Source organism: Mustela nivalis (genome assembly GCF_964662115.1).
Source record: "Mustela nivalis genome assembly, chromosome: 2".
NCBI lineage: Eukaryota > Metazoa > Chordata > Mammalia > Carnivora > Mustelidae > Mustela > Mustela nivalis.
This window is the reverse complement of record NC_139021.1, coordinates 105700139-105719661: the sequence shown is the minus strand read 5'-3', so window position 1 is coordinate 105719661 and position 19523 is coordinate 105700139. Positions and strand designations below refer to the sequence as shown.

At 41.9% G+C, this 19523-nt stretch overlaps 1 long non-coding RNA gene and 1 pseudogene across 3 annotated transcripts in view; one reads left to right on the top strand and one right to left on the bottom strand.

The window, feature by feature from the left end:
- Nucleotides 1-19523, bottom strand: part of LOC309859774 — a 296536-nt gene that overhangs the window by 53624 nt on the left and 223389 nt on the right. The window lies entirely within an intron of this gene.
- On the top strand, nucleotides 1285-3052 carry LOC309859758 (protein FAM98A pseudogene; annotated as a pseudogene). Its single transcript has one exon. The product of its transcript is annotated as a protein FAM98A pseudogene (transcript).

Here is a 19523-nt window from a genome sequence, read left to right as displayed (position 1 = left end):
AATAGAAATTCACAGTCTTCTCCTTATAGATTACTTATTAATTACAAAGCATCATTCCATAGATAACTTATTAATTACAAAGGAGAAAAATGATCTTTTACACTGGAGAGATTGAGCAGTCGGTACCTTAAGCAAATGATCAAGCTTATCATCAGTAGTGGAACTGGTCTTCACCTTTTGCCCTATGTTGCAAGAAATGTACATCAGTGATGTAAAAATGCTTAACCCTGTGGTTTTCAAAGTGTGGTCCTCAGACCAGCAGTATCAGCATCTCCTGGGATCTTGTTAGAAATGAGTGAGTGGACCCCAACATAGACCTATCGAAGCCTGGGGCAGGGCAGGCAATCTAGGTTGAGAAAGCCTCCCGATGATGCAAGAGCATGCTAAAATTTGAGAACCCCTAGTTGCACCTGAATCTAATGAGGGGAAAATTGGACAAATTCAGATCAACAGATTGTTTACTGGCCTATTTGTTCACAAATAACAAAAAATTAGAGACTGGGAGGGTTTGTGGGAAGAAACCTTTAGATAGAAGCTAAAGAGATGGGGCATCTCAGGTTCAATAGGTTACTTGCCTGCCTTCGGCTCAGGTCATGATATCAGGGTACTGAAATGGAGCCCTGCACTGGGCTTGCTGCTTAGAGGGGAGTCTGCTTCTCCCTCTGCCCCTGCTCCTTGTTTGTGCTCTGTCTCTCAAATAAGTAAATAAAATCTTAAAAAAAAAAAAAAAGCTAAAGAGATATAACAACCAAATGCAATGAATGAGATTTAACTGGATTCTGATTTCAAAAAAAAAAAAAAAAAAAAAAAGAAAAGAAAAGAAAAGAAAAGAAAAAGAAAACCTATCAAGATGTCTGCAACTTATCAACTTACTTTCAAATGATTCAGGAAAAATAAACATAAACAGATAAATTAAAATTTCCCTCTATTTACCTGGACATAGGAAAACTCAATCTGAAAGAACACTAATAGTTAATGTATATAAAAGTCATTGAGCTCTTTTTTTCAGCTTTTCTGCAATTCTGAACATTTTCCTAAGAAGGTGAACCAAAATTAATGCCATAAAAGGTCTAGGAACCAAAAGACAAAAGCCAGAAAAGCCAAGAGTCAACACACAGAATGATTCTGGGCATGCATTTTTGCCAAGTGAAAGACTGAAGTATTCCCAAAGCAACAAAATGCACAGCCGAGATCCCTAGGGTGGCAGGGACCTGCGGGGGCCTGCTGGGGCCCTGTGTGCTACCCACACATGGACTATTGTCAAAAAGTGCTGTACTGGACGACTCGGAAATTTGAATACCACAGTAGCATGGAGTGTGACCTCATGGAGACTGACATCTTGGAGTCGTTGGAAGATCTAGGTTACAAGGGTCCATTGTTGGAAGATGGCGCTCTATCTCAGGCAGTTTCTGCTGGAGCCAGTTCCCCCGAGTTTACCAAACTCTGTGCTTGGCTGGTGTCTGAATTAAGAGTATTCTGTAAATTAGAGGAAAATGTGCAAGCAACTAACAGCCCAAGTGAAGCTGAAGAATTCCAGCTTGAGGTGAGTGGGCTACTAGGGGAGATGAACTGTCCATATCTATCACTGACATCTGGGGATGTGACCAAGCGCCTTCTCGTTCAGAAGAACTGCCTCCTTTTGCTCACATACCTCATCTCAGAACTAGAAGCTGCCAGAATGCTCTGTGTGAATACTCCTCCAAAAAAAGCTCAAGAAGGAGGCGGTAGTGAGGTCTTTCAAGAGTTGAAAGGCATATGTATTGCTCTAGGAATGTCCAAACCTCCAGCCAATATAACTATGTTCCAATTCTTCAGTGGGATTGAAAAAAAATTAAAGGAGACATTAGCAAAAGTTCCACCTAACCATGTGGGAAAGCCTTTATTGAAGAAGCCAATGGGACCAGCCCACTGGGAAAAGATAGAAGCAATTAACCAAGCCATAGCCAATGAATATGAAGTTCGGATAAAGCTGCTAATAAAACGTTTGGATGTCACTGTCCAGTCTTTTGGCTGGTCTGATAGAGCTAAGAGTCAGACAGAAAAATTAGCAAAGGTTTATCAGCCAAAACGTTCAGTTTTGTCTCCTAAAAGTACTATTTCTGTTGCCCACCTTTTGGCTGCAAGACAAGACTTGTCGAAGATTTTAAGGACAAGCAGTGGCTCTATAAGAGAAAAAACTGCCTGTGCCATCAATAAGGTGTTGATGGGCAGGGTGCCTGACAGAGGAGGTAGACCCAATGAAATTGAACCTCCACCTCCAGAGATGCCACCATGGCAGAAAAGGCAAGATGGGCCCCAGCAGCAAGCAGGAGGCCGAGGAGGAGGGAGAGGTGGTTATGAACATTCCTCATACGGAGGATGAGGAGGTCATGAACAAGGAGGAGGGAGAGGTGGACGTGGTGGCTACAACCATGGTAGCCGAGGGGGAGGAAGAGGAAATAAGCATCAAGGAGGCTGGACAGGGTGGAGGAGGAGGTGGCTACCAAGATGGTGGTTATCGGGATTCGGGTTTCCAGCCAGGTGGCTATCATGGTGGTAGCCACAGTGGTAGCTATCAAGGCGGCGGTTATGGTGGCTTCCAAACATCAACATATACAGGAAGTGGATACCAGGGTGGTGGATATCAGCAGGACAATAGATACCAAGATGGTGGGCACCATAATGATCGAGGCAGTGGTCGTGGAGGGAGAGGGGGTTGCGGAGGCCGAGGTGGACGTGGAGGCCAGGGAGGAGGTTGGGGGGGGAGGGGGAGCCAGAATTATCACCAGGGGGGACAATTTGAACAGCACTTCCAGCATGGAGGTTATCAGTATAATCATTCTGGATTTGGACAGGGAAGACATTATACTAGTTGAGGCTACAAAACCTTATACTTTTGCTAGAGCTCACGTAATAGAAACTTAGTTTCAGAATCCTGAGTCCAGCATCAATTTTGAATTAATGAGAGACCACAGGTGGCAGGCAGATTCCTGCTTGGGATAAGTATTTGTAGGTCTTCATTCGGTTCAGTTGGGTTTGTTTGTGGGCTTGTTGTTTTTGTTTGTTTTTTTTTTTTAAAGGACTTACATAATGAAGTTTGTTTGAGAAACACGTACAACATCTCCTTTATATAAAGAATTTTTTAAAAGGTAATTAAAATTGCCTTTAACTGACGAGTAGACTAATTCCACAGTCAGAACATGCATACTTTTTTGGGAAGAAATTACTTGAATAAGTAGTTTTCAAAAAGCGGTTTTTTGGAAATGAGGATTCTCCTAGATTTTTTTAGATTTTCAACTAGGAAACCTTCCTCATATTAACAGTCCATTTGTATGTGTTTTCCTGAAAGTATTCTAACACCTATTTTCCAAGCACAGTTCTGCCCTGATTGGCTTTTTACTTCTTTTTTTTTTTTTTTTAAAGATTTTATTTATTTGACAGAGAGAAATCACAAGTAGACGGAGAGGCAGGCAGAGAGAGAGAGAGAGGGAAGCAGGCTCCCTGCCGAGCAGAGAGCCCGATGCGGGACTCGATCCCAGGACCCTGAGATCATGACCTGAGCCGAAGGCAGTGGCTTAACCACTGAGCCACCCAGGCGCCCCTGATTGGCTTTTTATTCAGAGAGGTTATGCCACATTTGCTTCATGATAGACTCTTAAGTCAGTTCCTATTAAATGAGCTCTTCTGCAGATAGCACATTCAGTAGCCTTATCCTTTTGATGGAATACTGTACCATATGCTCAATTCTGAAAACCTTGAACATGGCCAAAATCCGTAAAGATTATAAAAGCAAAAACTAAGTTGTGAACCTATAGTACATGTAGGCATATATATAGTATAGCAATTCAGACTGACCTGCATCATTCAAAACAAGTTCCTCCTTAAACTTTATTTTTACTTGAAATCTGTTAGAAGAAACAGCAAACTGAAATTTGTTTTATGCATGAGTTAATACCACTGGCTCAACAAACACAAGTTAGTTTGCCTTGGGCAGGAGACTTTTTTTGTAATGGAAGAAATGCACTACCAAGTAAGAGGACAGATTTTTGCTTAGTGCAGGAGGCCCTTTATTATTGCTGCAGAAAAAAAAAGCCTGGCTGAGTTGATGTTTTACATTCTCCTTTACTGAAATCGACATGAAGCTTCTTGCTGGGTTTTTGTATACATAAACATTGTCAAGCTGTGAAAGAAAATGGCTGGAGGTGTGCTTTGTGTGAAAGGTGAGCAATAAAGTATCTGTATGTTCTCTCAAAAAAAAAAAGTGCTGTACCTCCAATTTTCCCCTCTACTACAGAGGAAATGCGGAGAGCGTTAATAACATTATCAACCATAAGCTTGCAAGGTTCAGCATCCCAATAAAACTGAGGAATCTCGACTTGCAACCTCAGAAGTTAAATTACTGCCATGAAAATCCCTTGCCAATGGCCAAATGCATGAAAGAATAATTATACATGTTTACTGTTAGCCATCAGTCAAGTCCAAGCGCCACCAGATGAACTATGCAATGCAATTAAATATGAATGCATAGTCTGAGGGCCTCCCAACCCACCCTCCCTCTCTCTCTCTCTCTCACACACACACACACACACACATACACTCGTACAGGAAGTGAGGCTAAGAATTCTCTTTGGATGTTCTTCCTGGTAATTTTACAAGGTTATTGAAAAATACGGAATGTAAATCTGAAAAGGCATCCTTCAAAGAAGGGGTCCAATCAGCAGCAAACAAACCAATAAAGAACGAGCTCTGTTCGTGGAAGTATTAAACCCTTCATTTCACGATCATCTGTTCTTGAGAAACTCTACAATCGACAGCAAGACACTCCCCCCGTATTTAAAGGGTATGATTTATGACTGACTTTCTTCCACAACTTTTATGAGGAGGCATTTTTTGAGCCGTCCCATGTGAGTTGCTAACATCTGCATTGATGAAAGAATTGTAAAGAGCAAAATTCACAAAGGATTACCACGATCAGATTTTTTAAAAGAGAAGCGATACATTATAATTTGATGGACTGCTTGCTTTTGAAGTACTTTCGAATGTAAACTTCAAAAGATCATAATGAATATTTAATTTCAATGAAGCACACATTGCAATTTCAAAATTACCGGCCACTGAGAAACTAAACCCACCGATAAAAGAACGGAACCGTTTATTACGTCCATGGGCATGACTTTGAGCTTTGATTCTATGTAAATATAATGTCTGTATGACTGGTAACTGCAGGATTAACTGGGTATTTCTGCAACCTTAAAATAGGGTAAACAGTCAGTAGTGAGAGCAGTTAATAAGTTAATGGAGAGCAGTTGCAGCTGCGAAATGAATCCCCATTCTTTGAAAATCTGGATTTTAATCTTGAATGGTCTCTATACTGTAAGTAAGCACTATTTTGAAGCCTTTTATTAGTAAATCTCTTTTCCTGTCTGCAGTCGCCAGCTGTGTATCCGTGAGACTGGGGGGAAAACAGCAAAGCCCAAGTGAAGATCGGCTTGAAATGGAGGGTACCTGAGTGAAGGTTCTCGAGTGAAACTGGGCTGCAGAGGGGAACCGCAGCCTGTGGTTATGACGGTGTCCCCTGTGGTCACAAAGACCTGGGTTGTCATAACTGCACCACTTACAAGCTGTCAACCTAATGAAAATCGCATGTTTTCCATGCATTCACTTCTCCATCTGTGAGACGGGGATGTAATAATGACCTACCCCATTGGTAGGTTGTGATGATTCCACGAGACAATGTGTCTTTGCCACCATTGTCCCATCACTAGCTTGTGAATCGATTGGGGTTAAGCTTGTGGCAGTGGTAGCCACAGTAGCCTTGGAGGTGGGGGAGCTCTGTGTCCTTTGGTGAAGGCCGATTTCCCATAATCCCCTCCACTGCTTTCCCCGCATTCTAGCCCATCCAGGAAGGTCTATCTGAGACCTTGTGTATGCAGAAGAAAACTATGCAGAAATTTAAAGAAACACTGGCACTGATAATGTCAAATATTCCCCCTTCCAACTTAATCCCTAAATATAACTGCTGATTTACGAGTTACTGTCACCCTCCCCCAATCCTTTCTGGAAGACACGGCATGCTTCCCTCTGGGTCCCAGGATGCAATCGTTTTAAATGACTGTTCTTCCTTTGGTGATGCACTTTTTTGGTGGGGGGAGGATGTGCTGGCTCTTGAACCTCTTCCAAGATTGCCAAGATTGCCCCCATGGAGTTCTCCTGCATTCTTAAACTGAATTTCCCTTTGGTTTTTATCTGACCCCCAGCGAAGTGATACTGAACAAAGGCACAACCGTGAAGATCAATGTCGTGACACAACTAAGGACCTAGACAGACTCATCACTTTCTCCTCTATTTGTTTGATGATGATTTTGTGGAAGGCTGGCCTCTGACCCTGGCACACAAGCGATGACTGCCCGCTATCCTAAGTGAGGGACAGAGCTGCCTTTGCGAGCTCCGTGGGACAAGGTACCACATGGACCCTGTTCCCCCACTGCATTCCCAATACCCAGCAGAGCGGCTGGTGTGGCTAGGTATTGGTAAAGCGTTTACTAAATGACAGAATAAATGGCAGGAAGACAGTAAGAGAGAGAGCGGACAGAAAGGGAGAAAGGATGGGCAGAAGGAAAGGAAGGAAAAGGGCAATTCTAAACTCCGAATAAAATCTATAAAACATCTGATTGCTTTAAAAAAATTGAAAAGTCACCCAGGGGCACCTGCGTGGCTCTGGTGGTGAAGCCTGTGCCTTCATCTCAGGTCATGATCCCAGGGTCCTGGGATCGAGCCCCATGTTCGGCTCCCCGATGAACAAGGAAGTCTGCTTCTCCTGTCATCCCTCCCCCTGCTCTTGCTTTCTCTCTCTCAAATAAATAAATAAAATCTCTCTCTCTCTCTCTCTCTCTCTTTTTTAAAGATTTTACTTATTTGACAGAGAGAGAGATCACAAACAGGCAGAGAGGTAGGCAGAGAGAGGGGAAACAGGCTCCCTGCTGAGCAGAGAGCCCGATGCAGGGCTCGATCCTAGGACCCTAGGATCATGACCTGAGCCAAAGGCAGAGACTTTAACCCACTGAGCCACCCAGGCACCCCAATAAATAAAGTTTCTTTAAAAATGTCACTCAATGGTTAAGCCGAATGTTTAAGAACTGTTTAGGTCAGGAAAATGAAGGATCAAGGGACAATTAAAAAATAATTGTGGTGCACCTGGGAGGCTCAGTCAGTTAAGTGTCCAACTCTTGATCTCAGCTCAGATCATGATCTCAGGGTGATGAGACAGCCCACAACAGACTTCATGCTCAAGTTGGAGTCAGCTTGTGATTCTCTCTCCCTCTGCTCCTTCCTCCACTGTAGCTTATGCTCTCTCTCTCTCTGTTGCACACGTGTACTTGTGCCAAGTAAATGAATAAACAAAATCTTTAAAAATAAATAAATGCAAGAAGTGATTATAAAGGTGAGCTGTTCTCAAATAAGAACCCAATGTTAGGAGGGAGGCTGTCATGGTAGCATCTGGAGGGAAGGAGGCCCTCACAGCTGGTCATTCAATACTATGGTAAGACACCAATGGGTCATATAATCTTTCTTCTTCAAGCATCTTTGAAAACAGGAAGAGTGATACCCATCTGCCTGGAACAATTTAGGGCCACTTCTGCCAAGATGACTTCTCAAGCCCCATTCCAAAGCTGATAAATTTTTCATCGCCTCCTTTCCAGCTATGTCCAAATGGCCATTGTAAGTAATCTCCTAGGATATTAACATTTGGAGTACATGTGCCGACCGAGGCTTTTAATATAAATGAACATTTAGAGAATAATTTAGGATTGGAAGTCTCCACCATTTCACATTTCGTGAAAGTATGTCAAATTTATGTCAGCCTTTCACATGGAGGACTATATTTTTTCCAACAGAATAGCAGGGCTTGTATAAGAATTGAATGCACACTTGGGATATCAAGCAACCGCTTGGTTTAATGCGAGAGAGGACTCCCTTTAAAAAAATAGAAACAAAAACATTTGGGCAGATAATCCTAGCCATCCTGACATAACCTGGTGAAAAAATAGCACAGAAAAAGATAAAAGAACACTTTTAAATTTTCTTCAATTATACAAACTAACAAGGAATTATTTAATAGTGTCAATTAAAATTTCCACTGACTCATATCACAAACAGCTTCAGAAGCAAGCTTTTGACAAACATCTCCTGCCCCTAAAATGTTTCACTCAACAGTGAACAGCTTTTAGCTTCCAGCAAAATCTCTGTTAATAAAGAGGACATATTTATATCACCAAAGATGAAAATAAAAGGTAAGCGAGTTGATATTTATTAAAGGCTTACTATATTATAGTGCCAAACACTGTATTTGTTTTAAAGAGTGAGTTGTTGGGGCACCTGGGTGGCTCAGTGGGTTAAAGCCTCTGCCTTCAGCTCAGGTCATGATCCCAGGGTCCTGGGATCGAGCCCCATATCGGGCTCTCTGCCCAGCAGGGAACCTGCTTTCCTCTCTCTCTGCCTGCCTCTCTGCCTACTTGTGATCTCTGTCTGTCAAATAAATAAATAAAAATCTTGCTTAGGTGTAACAGAAGCCTCCCAAATAGAACTTCCCCAAGCTACTGCAGCAAGAATTATGGCCAGAGGGGACTTGTTCCTGACAAAAGGGCGTCAACACTCTTCTCTCTAAATCCCACCTTCTTTAAAAAAAAAAATAGAGGTGCCTGGGTGGCTCAGTGGGTTAAAGCCTCTGCCTTCAGCTCAGGTCATGATCCTGGGTCCTGGGATCGAGCCCCGCATCAGGCTCTCTGCTCAGTGGGGAGACGCAAGGTCTCCATGCGTGCATATAAAATGGAGGCACGACCACTTCCAGCGAAAAGTGCTCTGTGTTCACCAGGCGTTCCCCATTCCATCACTTCACTGGCACTCAGAAAACAAGGTCAGCAAAAGTCTCCCACGATGCCGGGTGTCAGGAATCGTCGGGTCTCCCTCTTCTCTATCCTTCGGCATACAGGACTGCAAAGTAACTAATCTTGAACATCATGCCCGGCTCCCGGTCTCTGTAAGATCCTGGATACCGGGTTCCTCTGTGGCCTGGCCCTCGCGCTCTCCTTGCGCATTCTTGCACCGCAGCGCTCTGCACTGCTTCCAGGTCTCCCGCGAGAGCTTCCCCTTCCCGCCTGGGGCGCTTCCCCTGCCGGTGGCTGTGTCCTCTCACGTTGCTCCTCTGGTTGGAATGCAGGGCTCTCATCCATCACTACTAAGCAGATGCCCAGGGCAAAGGTCTGGGATTCAGTCAGAACTATGGCCCTGCTCTGCCTTTCCCGCGTGCTCGTTGTGTGACCTTGAACAATCACTGAGCTTCTCAGAAGCTCTTTCGGCCCCCAGCAAATGGTGCCAATGATCTCCCCACCTTGCAAGATGGTGGTGACAATTATGCAAAGTAACACATCAAAAGTGGCCCAATAACTTTCCATTATGTTTTTAAACTCTGTTTTTGAATAGACGGCAAATGCACATGATTCAAAACTCAAAAATATGTCAAATAACAGATCTCCTTTACACTCCATCCCCCAGATGAAGTTCCCCTACCAGAGGCTACATTTTTTTCCCAATTTTTTGTGCATCCTTGTAGAGATATTATCCACAAAGGTGGTATACAAGCACAGTTACTGACATTTTTCTTCTCTCACTTCATAATGTATCTTGGAGAACCCTCTCTGTCTGTACACAAGCAACTGTCTTAATCTTTTTTTAAAACAGCTGTAGTGATCCAGGATAATGAATCACTCCCCCATGGATAGACTTTAAGATTCCTACTCATATTTTTTCTCCAACACATTATTATAAAGCTTTCCAAACATAAACAAAAGTTGAATTTAACAGGAAACACTCATACACTTACCACCTAGATTCTATAAATAATATTTTATTATATACTTGCTTTATTCCATCTCTCACATTTTTGTTCATTGTTAATTTCAAGACATGTTGCACATATCATGACGCCTCCCTCAAAATACTTAATGCATATCATTTATTATTAAGTAGTAAGCTTTACCATTACAATGCCACAATGAACACTTGTAGAAACGCTATTTCACATAGTGTGTAGCTATTTTCCAGAAACTGGATTGTTAGGAACGTGTGCTGATAATTTTTAGGGATATTGCCAAATTTTCCTCTATTGAGATTATAATAATTGATATTTCCACCAGCAATGTAGGCAAGTTATCTATTTCTATCTACCTTTACAATATTATTATCATTAAATTTTTATCTTTTTAATTTTTTAAAAAGACTAATCTATTTATTTGAGAGACAAAGAGAGGAAGAAGGGTCAGGCAAAGGGATAGAGAGAATCTTAAGCAGACTCCATGCTCAGTGCTGAGCCTAGGACTCGGGGCTCAATCCCAGGACCCCAAGATCAAGACCGGAGCCAAATCAAGAGGTGGATGCTTAACAGACTGAGCCACCCAGGTGCCTCATATTCTCAAATTTTTAAATATTTGCCAATACCAAAGGTAAAAATGTATAGTTTTATTTTGTATCTTTTTTTCATATGTGTAGAAGCCATTTCCATTTCTTTTCCTTTCAGTTCTCTATTCTTTGCCTATTTTTATACCAGATTACCGGCCTTTTCACTCTGAGTAGTACAACTTTCTATACTGAGGAAACTAGCCCTTTCTTTCTTTCTTTCTTTCTTTCTTTCTTTTTTTTTAAGATTTTATTCATTTATTTGACAGACAGAGATCACAAGTAGGCAGAGAGGCAGGCAGAGAGAGAGGAGGAAGAAGGCTCCCCGCTGAGCAGAGAGCATGATGCGGGGCTCAATCCCAGGACCCTGAGATCATGACCTGAACCAAAGGCAGAGGCTTAACCCACTGAGCCACCCAGGTGCTCCCAAAACGAGCCTTCTATTACAAGTTGTGATTGCTGTTTTCCAAGTTTGTCATTGCTATTTTGATTTTACTATAACTTACTTTTCCAATCGTGACTTTATCTTTATGTTAATTTATTTCCAGGCAGTGATAAATATGTAGTATTTCTCCATCACTGACTGCCCCAGTCTCAACCCTCACAACTGCTTCACTCGCATTCTACTGAGTTATTTGCAAGGTCCAACTCGGCAGCATCTCTCCCACCTACGGGCTCTTGTAAGATATGGCTTCTTTGTGGGATGTTCTCTCAGTTCTTTTCTCCTGGATGATGGCTTCCGGTCCTTTCAGACGGAGTGGAGAGGCTGCATGGACAGCACGGTGCCCTTAATCCCCAAGGCTGGTCTCGGTGGTCTCATCCTGTCTTGTCATAGTACCCTATGTGCTCCCTGATCAGAACACCTTCCTTCTCTGACATTATGAGCTACTTCCTTGCTTTCTCCTCCAGATCTGCGAGGAAAAGGGCCACGATTTATTCATTCATCATTGTGTCTTCAGCCCAGTTCAGGGCATATATGCAAGTGATCAATAAATGTTTAAGGAAAAAGGCAAGGAAACAGGCAAAGAGGGGAGAAGCAAGGGAGAATGGGAGCAATATATACAGGGTGTTGTGGCCTGAAGTATGCCCTCCCCCAAATTCATACGATACACCCCTAACCCCCAGTCCGGCAGAACGTGACTGTATTTGGAGACAGGGCCTTTAAATGGTGGTTAAGGCAAAATGAGGTTGTTGATGTGGGGCCCTAATCCAATCTGACTGATGTCCTTCTAAGAAGAGTAAATATGGACCTACAGAGAGATACCAGGGATGTATGCATATGGAAAAAAGAGTGCATGAGGACATGCCGAGGAGGCAGCTGTCTGCAAGTCAAGGGAAGAGTCCTCAGGAGCACTCAACAATACTTTGACCTTGGATTTGGAGTCTCTGGAACTGTGAAAGAGGAAATTTTTGTGGTTTAAGTCACCCAGTCTGTGAAATTTCCAGTACGGCAACCCTAGAAAAGCACAGTCCCAGAAAAGCAATGGAGAGGCTTAGAGGATGCAGAAGGAGGATGGCTGGGTTGGGGGCTGTCTAAATGTGGACCATTAGAGGCACAGTAGAGAGCCGTATGTCTTGGCAAGTATGTCCCAATTGAGAAAGAAAGAGAGGTTCTTTATTTTCCATTCAGAACAAAGAGATGAGGCTGATTTTAAACTAAAACCTCTGTTCTCTAGATTATAATGTGAACATATAATTAAATTTGATTTTGATTGGGTAAGGCTCTCTCAATTATAATTCTCATGGATTTAAGTCATAAACTATAATGGATTTACATGGTGTGAGAATTTAGTCTGATTATAATAAGCCACTCAAGCTGAAGGAGGTACATGCATTCCCAGCAACACTGCATTGTTGGGACTGTTGAAAGATCACTATAATTTTTAGTCTGCCTATAAAGTGAAATGATATTTTTCAGATTTAGTTCCCTCTTTCCCACTGGGTTAGTTTGTTTCAAAGAGATGCTTTCTTTAGAAAATGAAATCTGATACACTGCCATACTCAATGGCATTACAAGAAAAAGAAAAATTAATCATGGGACCTGAAGTCCTTGGGAGTGCTCTTGTGGCCATGCGTTTCATCTGTGATGATGGCCATAATTTTGTATTAAAAACTATATGCCAACTTTGACAAACTGTTCATTTCCCTTCTTATTTTGGGTAAGTCAATATAGCTATGGCACTACATAAATCATTAACTGAAATCAAGTAATGTCTGGTTTTCACTTGAAGTTATGATGGAAACGTGTGAAATTATATTGTCTCTATTATGATGGCTATGATCTGGAGGCTACATGGTTAATTTCCCTGACAGACTATAAAATCACCCAGCCAGGGACGGTGAAAGCTGTTAATCAAGAAGATGACCTTTGAAAGCCTCACTCCTTTCATAATGGTTGCTAGTTAAATATGAACATCTGGGAAATCATTATGAATTCATTGTGCATAAATCTATTACCCTATGTACAGAACTCCTTTTTATTACAAACAGACTTTACATAATAAGGAAAGAATAAATGTATCAATTTTTTTGCCATGCACATATTTGATGCACTATTTATTAACAAAATTCGACATTGCCCTTGGATGCCTATAACACTGGCTATAAAATGGGGATAATAATATTTAGTTGAGAACATATCTAAAAGATTTAATGTTTTAGCAATGCTTTGAGAATTTAAATGCTTTAAATGTGCTAATTTTTATGATGTTTTCTCAGAGGTTCATTTTGATATTTATCTTATGTGTGTACAATATAAACTGGGTGAAATAACCTTTTGTTTTATACATTTATATATACATACATAATAAAAGTTGACAAATTTAAATTGTGATTTTTCCACAAGCCATTCTTTTCTTCTTCAAATATTTTTTACCAGTAATCTAGAATCTTCCTGTATGGGCATCTATACCATTCAGCAAAGGGATGTCTTCAAGATTTGTTATTGACACAGTTGTCTGAATGCCTAAGTTACTTTCGAAAAGTGAAAAAACTGAATAAAGATTTTCCACCTAACAAGGCTTGATCACCAATGCCAGAAGATTTTGAGAGGCAATTCTCATGCCATTTGAAAAGGAACACTGACTTTTACACAACGGGAAACAATGACCAGATTACAGTTCTGCCTAATGGTGTTAAGACACTAGGACTGTTCTGTTATAAACTTTGTTTTTCTGAAGTATGTAACTAAGACAGACCCTAATCCCAAATGAAACTTAATTGAAAGTTGTTTTTAAAAACATGGTAGGAGAGATTTCTCTTTCTAGTATTGCCAAATAAAACTGACTCCGGACTTTTCTTCATTGTCACTTCAGCCAAGTTAGACCATAATGAGAACTAGTCTTTTTGACTTTAACTCAACAGCTTAAATAAAATTTAAAATCTAGATTCTTTATTAAAATACATTAAAAAAGGTTTTCAAAAAGATTGGCATTGTGTACATATTTACCCATAATAGGAAGTAACATACATATGTAAATATAACCAAGGGCAAAACATGGTGTGCATTTGTTCATTTATAATTGTGGATAAGGGATTTCTATTCCCTACAATAAGCTTTCCTGTATTGACACTGGAGAAAAAATTAGTTCAATACATCAATATGAAGAAAAATCATAGCTAAAACAGAAGGCTAACATACTGTGTAGATTAGGTCAGAAAATCCCGTTAGAGACCACCATGCCATGCAATTTACATCTGTGACACTGACAAAATTGTAACTGAATGAATGTTGGTATAATTGGTTTGTCACTCATCTGCCCCATTAGACTGTGAAAGGGGGAGCTAAAGCACTTGTTTTGAAGAATAACTGTTTACCCAGAGAAAGGGGCAGAGGATACACGGGAGGAAGTAATGGTCATTGTCTACTACAGATCACCTCCTAGGGAGAGGTGCTTTCATTTCCTTCATTTCCTTTACTTTCCTTTACTTTACTTCATTTCCTTCATTTCCTTTACTTGCCCAGATGCGTCACAGCTCTGGGCAGCAAGAATCAGAGTCTCCATTAAGCTGCTGGGAAACTGGGAGAAAAGAGATTAACTGACTTTCTCCCTTAGCAGAGCCGAGTCCAGGACCAGACCCCAGCGCCATACTTTTTCCATCTGACCACTGCATCCTCAGGAAAAGAAGAAATAATCCTTTGGCTTTGTTTTTTATAAAGCAGAAAACCAGCACGTTCTCCAGCCTCCAATCGACGGTTCAGAAGCTTGGCTGCTCATCAGAATCCTCTGAGGAACATTTTAAAAGTATCTGGGTCCCCTAGCCAGAGATCCTGAATCAGAAGGTCTGGGATCCTCCCAGGCATTTCTATTTTTAAAAAAGCTCCACAGTTGAATATGATGCATATTCAGGCTTGAAGTTCTATTCTTGTCCAAACCTAGCAAATGCTCTAGCCCTATCCTCCCCTAAATTATAAACATCTTTCTGGTTGAAAGGAAAAGATAAGAAGTACATGCACAGTAATACTTACTGAACATCTACTTAAGTTCCAGACATCGTAAAAAAGGATTTCATAGATATGTATCTCCTTTAGTAGGCAGTAAACGTCAGATCAATGTTTATAGAGACCCAGTTACCATTTCTTTAAACTTATTAAAACAAAAAAAAATACATATCTTTTTCTAAAATACATCTTATCTCGCTCTTTAAAGTTTCAAATATCATTATTTACTTCAAGAATTCCTTAACAAACCAACCGACAACCAGACAAAGCCTTCTTCTAAGCCCAAAACACTTAAGAATTCATGTTGTGCTATGTCCCGATCCCACCTATTAAAACACAGTGTTTCTGATGCCCTGCAAAGCCTTTCACAAATAATTACGACCTCTATGGTTTATCTCATGTGTGCTCTTGGCCCCATCCCCACTATGTCTGAAACCCAGGCTCTGAAGACTTCTATAGTGTCTAAGTGTGTTTATCGGCAGCCTCTGGCAGACAGATCCCTGATTTCCCACCATAACTTCCTAGACGTTGTTGCATCTGCCAAACACTGCCCGTTTCTGATGGATACCACTTCCTCCCAGTGCTCTTGGGCCAATTAACCGGAGTCCTTGAAGAGCTCAAGGCTCAAGGTCTGGGCTCTCTGCAGGTCATGAGATGCAGAAGTCACTGCATGTTGCATGGGAAGTGGACAGTTGGCTGGGAATCCCACACTCCTGGACACAGTGTTCTTTTTTTATCACATGTGCGCTACAGCAGTCTTGCCCCACAGACTTCCAAGACTGTAGGGCAGAGCTCTCTGTTTTTCTTTCAAGTTCCCTCCTGCCTACGTCTCCATAGGATTCACCTGGCCTTTCAAGTGGGAAAGGCTGGTAGACAAACCAAGCGATGGGCACTGTGATCTTCTCAGTTCACGCCCAACAATCACCAAAGCTGTGTTCTTGGACTAACTCTGTCTAACTCCATCCACCCCGTGACAGCTTTTCTCTCCAAAAGTTCTGACCCATCTCACCCATGAACTGTCTGCCAGCTGGGTCAGTTGTACCGGCCCCACAAGACATGCCCAGATGTGTGTAGATTTGGGTAATGGGCCTGGTTTAGGCTGCAGCTAGCAACCACCACGATGTCTATGTCACTAAGAATGTGCTTCCGAGGACTAGCTAAGACCGCAAAGGGCCTACTGAGGTAGTGGAAGAGCCGAGGGGCCTCTGCGTGGCCTTCCCCTGCCTTCCTCTGTGTCTCACACGCTGAGCAGGGCCAAGCCACACAGCGAATATATATCTTACTGAACAGGTGCCACAAAGCTTCCACCAAGAGGAGAAGTTCTAAATCCCTGAGCAGAACTCTGCCCCCTGAATACCAGCCTACTGAAAACAAGCTGGAGAGAGTTGTAGGAAGGCAAGTCATCAAAAGCCAAGATGCTATGTAGACCCTCGTTTATACTAATGTACCGGGCAGCCCTGGGGTGCTCACTACTTTTTCCACTCTAGAGATCAGTGCATCACGCCCTCCTCCATCACTCTTGTTCTCCCTCTTAGGGCACCTTATTTATTTCCTGCCCATATGCATTGTCTTCTATAGGCTTTGCTGGGAAATGTGCTTAAAATCTTTTCTGTCCAAATCAACTTATTCTTGAATTAGCCTGTTCTGGTTCAGACCCTAACCAAGGGTACACTTTTTCCCTGTCCTGACTTGCAAAGGTTTTGCCTTTCAGGGAACTAACTGGATGGTTCAGAAGTTGGGAGCAGTGAACAGAGGCAAGACTCTAGAATAATCATGTTTAATATTCTGACCCCATTTTGCTCCCAGGTCTGCGTGTCCTGAAATGTTGGGACTTCATCCCGCAGATGTCGGGGAACCACTGAAAATTTCTGAGAAGCATGATGTGATGAAATCCCGTCTGCCCATAATGGTTTAATATGGATTATAAAGAGGAGGCCCCCCAAAGCAGGTGACCCCGAGGAGAGAGCAGAATGATAGAGGGGCAGAATGAAAAAAAAAAATGAAGGAGGTTCTAAGTGAAGGAGGTGGATATCAGCAAAAGGAACGCAGCAATCAGGACTGGGCAATAATTTGGGAGAGAATAAAATGTACTCAGTTTGAGATAAAACACATTTCAGGTAATGGTGTTTGAGATTGTTAATGGTATAGAGCTGAGGCTTGGACAGGGAAGATACAAAGATAAATACAGACAAAAAGAGTTAAAACTGTAGCACAGGATCGTATCACCAAAGGAAAGAACAGAGAGAACCGAACACCAAGAACTAAATAAACCCCAGGAACACCCACAGTTACCAGAATGGAAAGTGAAAAAAAGGAGATTCAGATTTTGGCCAGTAAGTGGACGTGAGAGGGTGACTTCTCTTGGAACTCTTGTTAATTGGTATTACCCAAGAAACTCCTAAGTAAGGGCTGCTTCACTTTTGCCTCAGGGGTAAATGCTCAGACTAGCCTGGGAAGGCTCGGGTTCCTGGTCGCTCCAACACCAGAACATCACCTCAATGCGGTCTTCAAAGTCTCTCGTTCTAATGAAGACTTTTTTATACTTCCTTAACTACATTTCCCCATAAACAAGGCCAGTGCACTCTTGCCTTGACTGCAATGAGGTTGCAGCAGTGATTTCAAAGGATTGATTGATATGTTAAAAATGCGCATGGGAGGACAGGCAGTGCCTAAAAAAAATAGGAGTTCAGTAAACATATGTGGAGGAACCAACGAGTGCCTGAACAGGGACAACTTTCCTCTGCACCAACTTGATGGAGAAGTTGGAGAACCAAATCAAATGCTAAATGGCAATGGTGTTTTAGAGGTTGGCTAAGAGAGACAACAATACAGATTCGACAGAGATGATTTTTCCTCCTGAGCCAATAAAGACTTTGCAAGCCTGGTGTTGAGTATCCATGACGTAAAAAAAAAAAAAAAAAAAAAAAACCAGAACAGAACAAACAAACAAACAAAAACCTGTGGCCCTAAAAAACAGGGCTAAAATGAGCTGAGGACGCTACAGTTTAATTTTCAAAACTGAGTTCTGTGCAAGAGTCTTTGTCACATGTCACCGATGACTGAAGTCAATCTCGCTCCATCGCGCTCAGCACCAGGCCAGCCTTCGGAAGGGTAATGATTAGCCTCCATTTTAGGTCTGCAAACTGAAAACATCTATAGCATTTGGAAGGAATCATAAGGAGACTGATCAAAGAGATGAAGGGAATTAAAAAATAAAAGTAGGATAATTGGCCCCAAACAGAAAGACAAAAAATATGGTTTATTTAACCAAAGAGAGAAGGCTGATAAGCCAAGAGTCATCTTTAAGCATTCTGTCATTGTGGTAAGCAACTGGTCGGCTTCCCTGTAGGTAGCACAAGAGAAGACAGGCTTCCTGACAGGGGACACCAGAGTGGTTTTTCACCCAATTACTGCCTGCCTGCAGGGGCTGGATGGTTCTGTCTTGTAGACTGTAACAGGAAGTTGGATTTCTTGCTCTGGACCCTCCTTAGCATGAGGGTACCTCTATGGATGGAAACAGCTGTCCAGGGAAGAAGGAACAACTTTGGAGACACAGAAATCCTGTTCTATCTTTACAGCTCTGAAGTCCTCACATACATTCAGGCATCAAGAGATGTGAGAAGGAACTCTCACAAGAATGCTTTTTCTTAAGAAGCTTAAAAGGGTGGATTCTGAACCTTAAATCATAAAGATCTTTTTTAACGTTGTTGTTGATTAGCTATAGGTCTGTTCTGCCAATGTCCCATTGCGCTGTTCAGAAAACAACTGTATTCAGTTGTCTATATTCCCAGCTAAGTGCAGAACACTGGACCGTCTACCATCCCACAAACCTGAATGTTTACAGACTTTTGGAAAGTAAGTGACAACTTTTCTAAAAGGAATTGTTCACATGTAAGTTTCAGCCTCTAGAGAAAAATGACTAGATCGTAACATTTTTATTATTGTCCTCTCTATTCTTGTCTCCTTTGGAAGTCAGGGGTCACTTTATATCAGGTTCCAAGCTCGGGAACATTTGGCTACTGTCCATCCTGCCCTTTGAGTTTAGAAAATTACAAAGAACAAAACGAAATATTCTTTTGTTACATTCTACAATCTCAGATTCATGAGTCATTGCAGCTTTTTGGTCACAGACTCCATTTAAAAAAGAAGCCAAGAAAAGTCCTTGTTAGATATTGTAGAGAAATGCAGAATCTAGCTGGGGCTCGGGACCACAGTGGTTTCAGAATGTCACTGTTCAGATCACAAATTCACCCTGTCGTCTCCTTCTGCTGAGCCAGGACACTGTGTACGGGAATGAGCGAGTGGCGGGCTCACACCTCAGTCTACATCTGCTTGCTAGACGGATTTCATCTGGGCTTATGGTCACTTGGCTTAGTTTGGAACAATATTGGATCCTGGTTGAACAACAGTCTTCTGGGATGTGCCCTTTACCCTGCCAATCTTGAAACAATTTCTACTTGATTTTGGCTCTGTTTCTGTTTTAGCTTCTTGAACTCGATCTGGTAATTTTTAACCATACATCATTTCTTCAAACTGATTAAATACAAACAATTCTTCAGGTCTCTTGGCTTCTGTCCTCTGTCCTTGGCTGTAGGCAATGTTCCTGATGATTTTCTGGGCCATTCTCTTCTTTCTATCATGTTCTAACCTT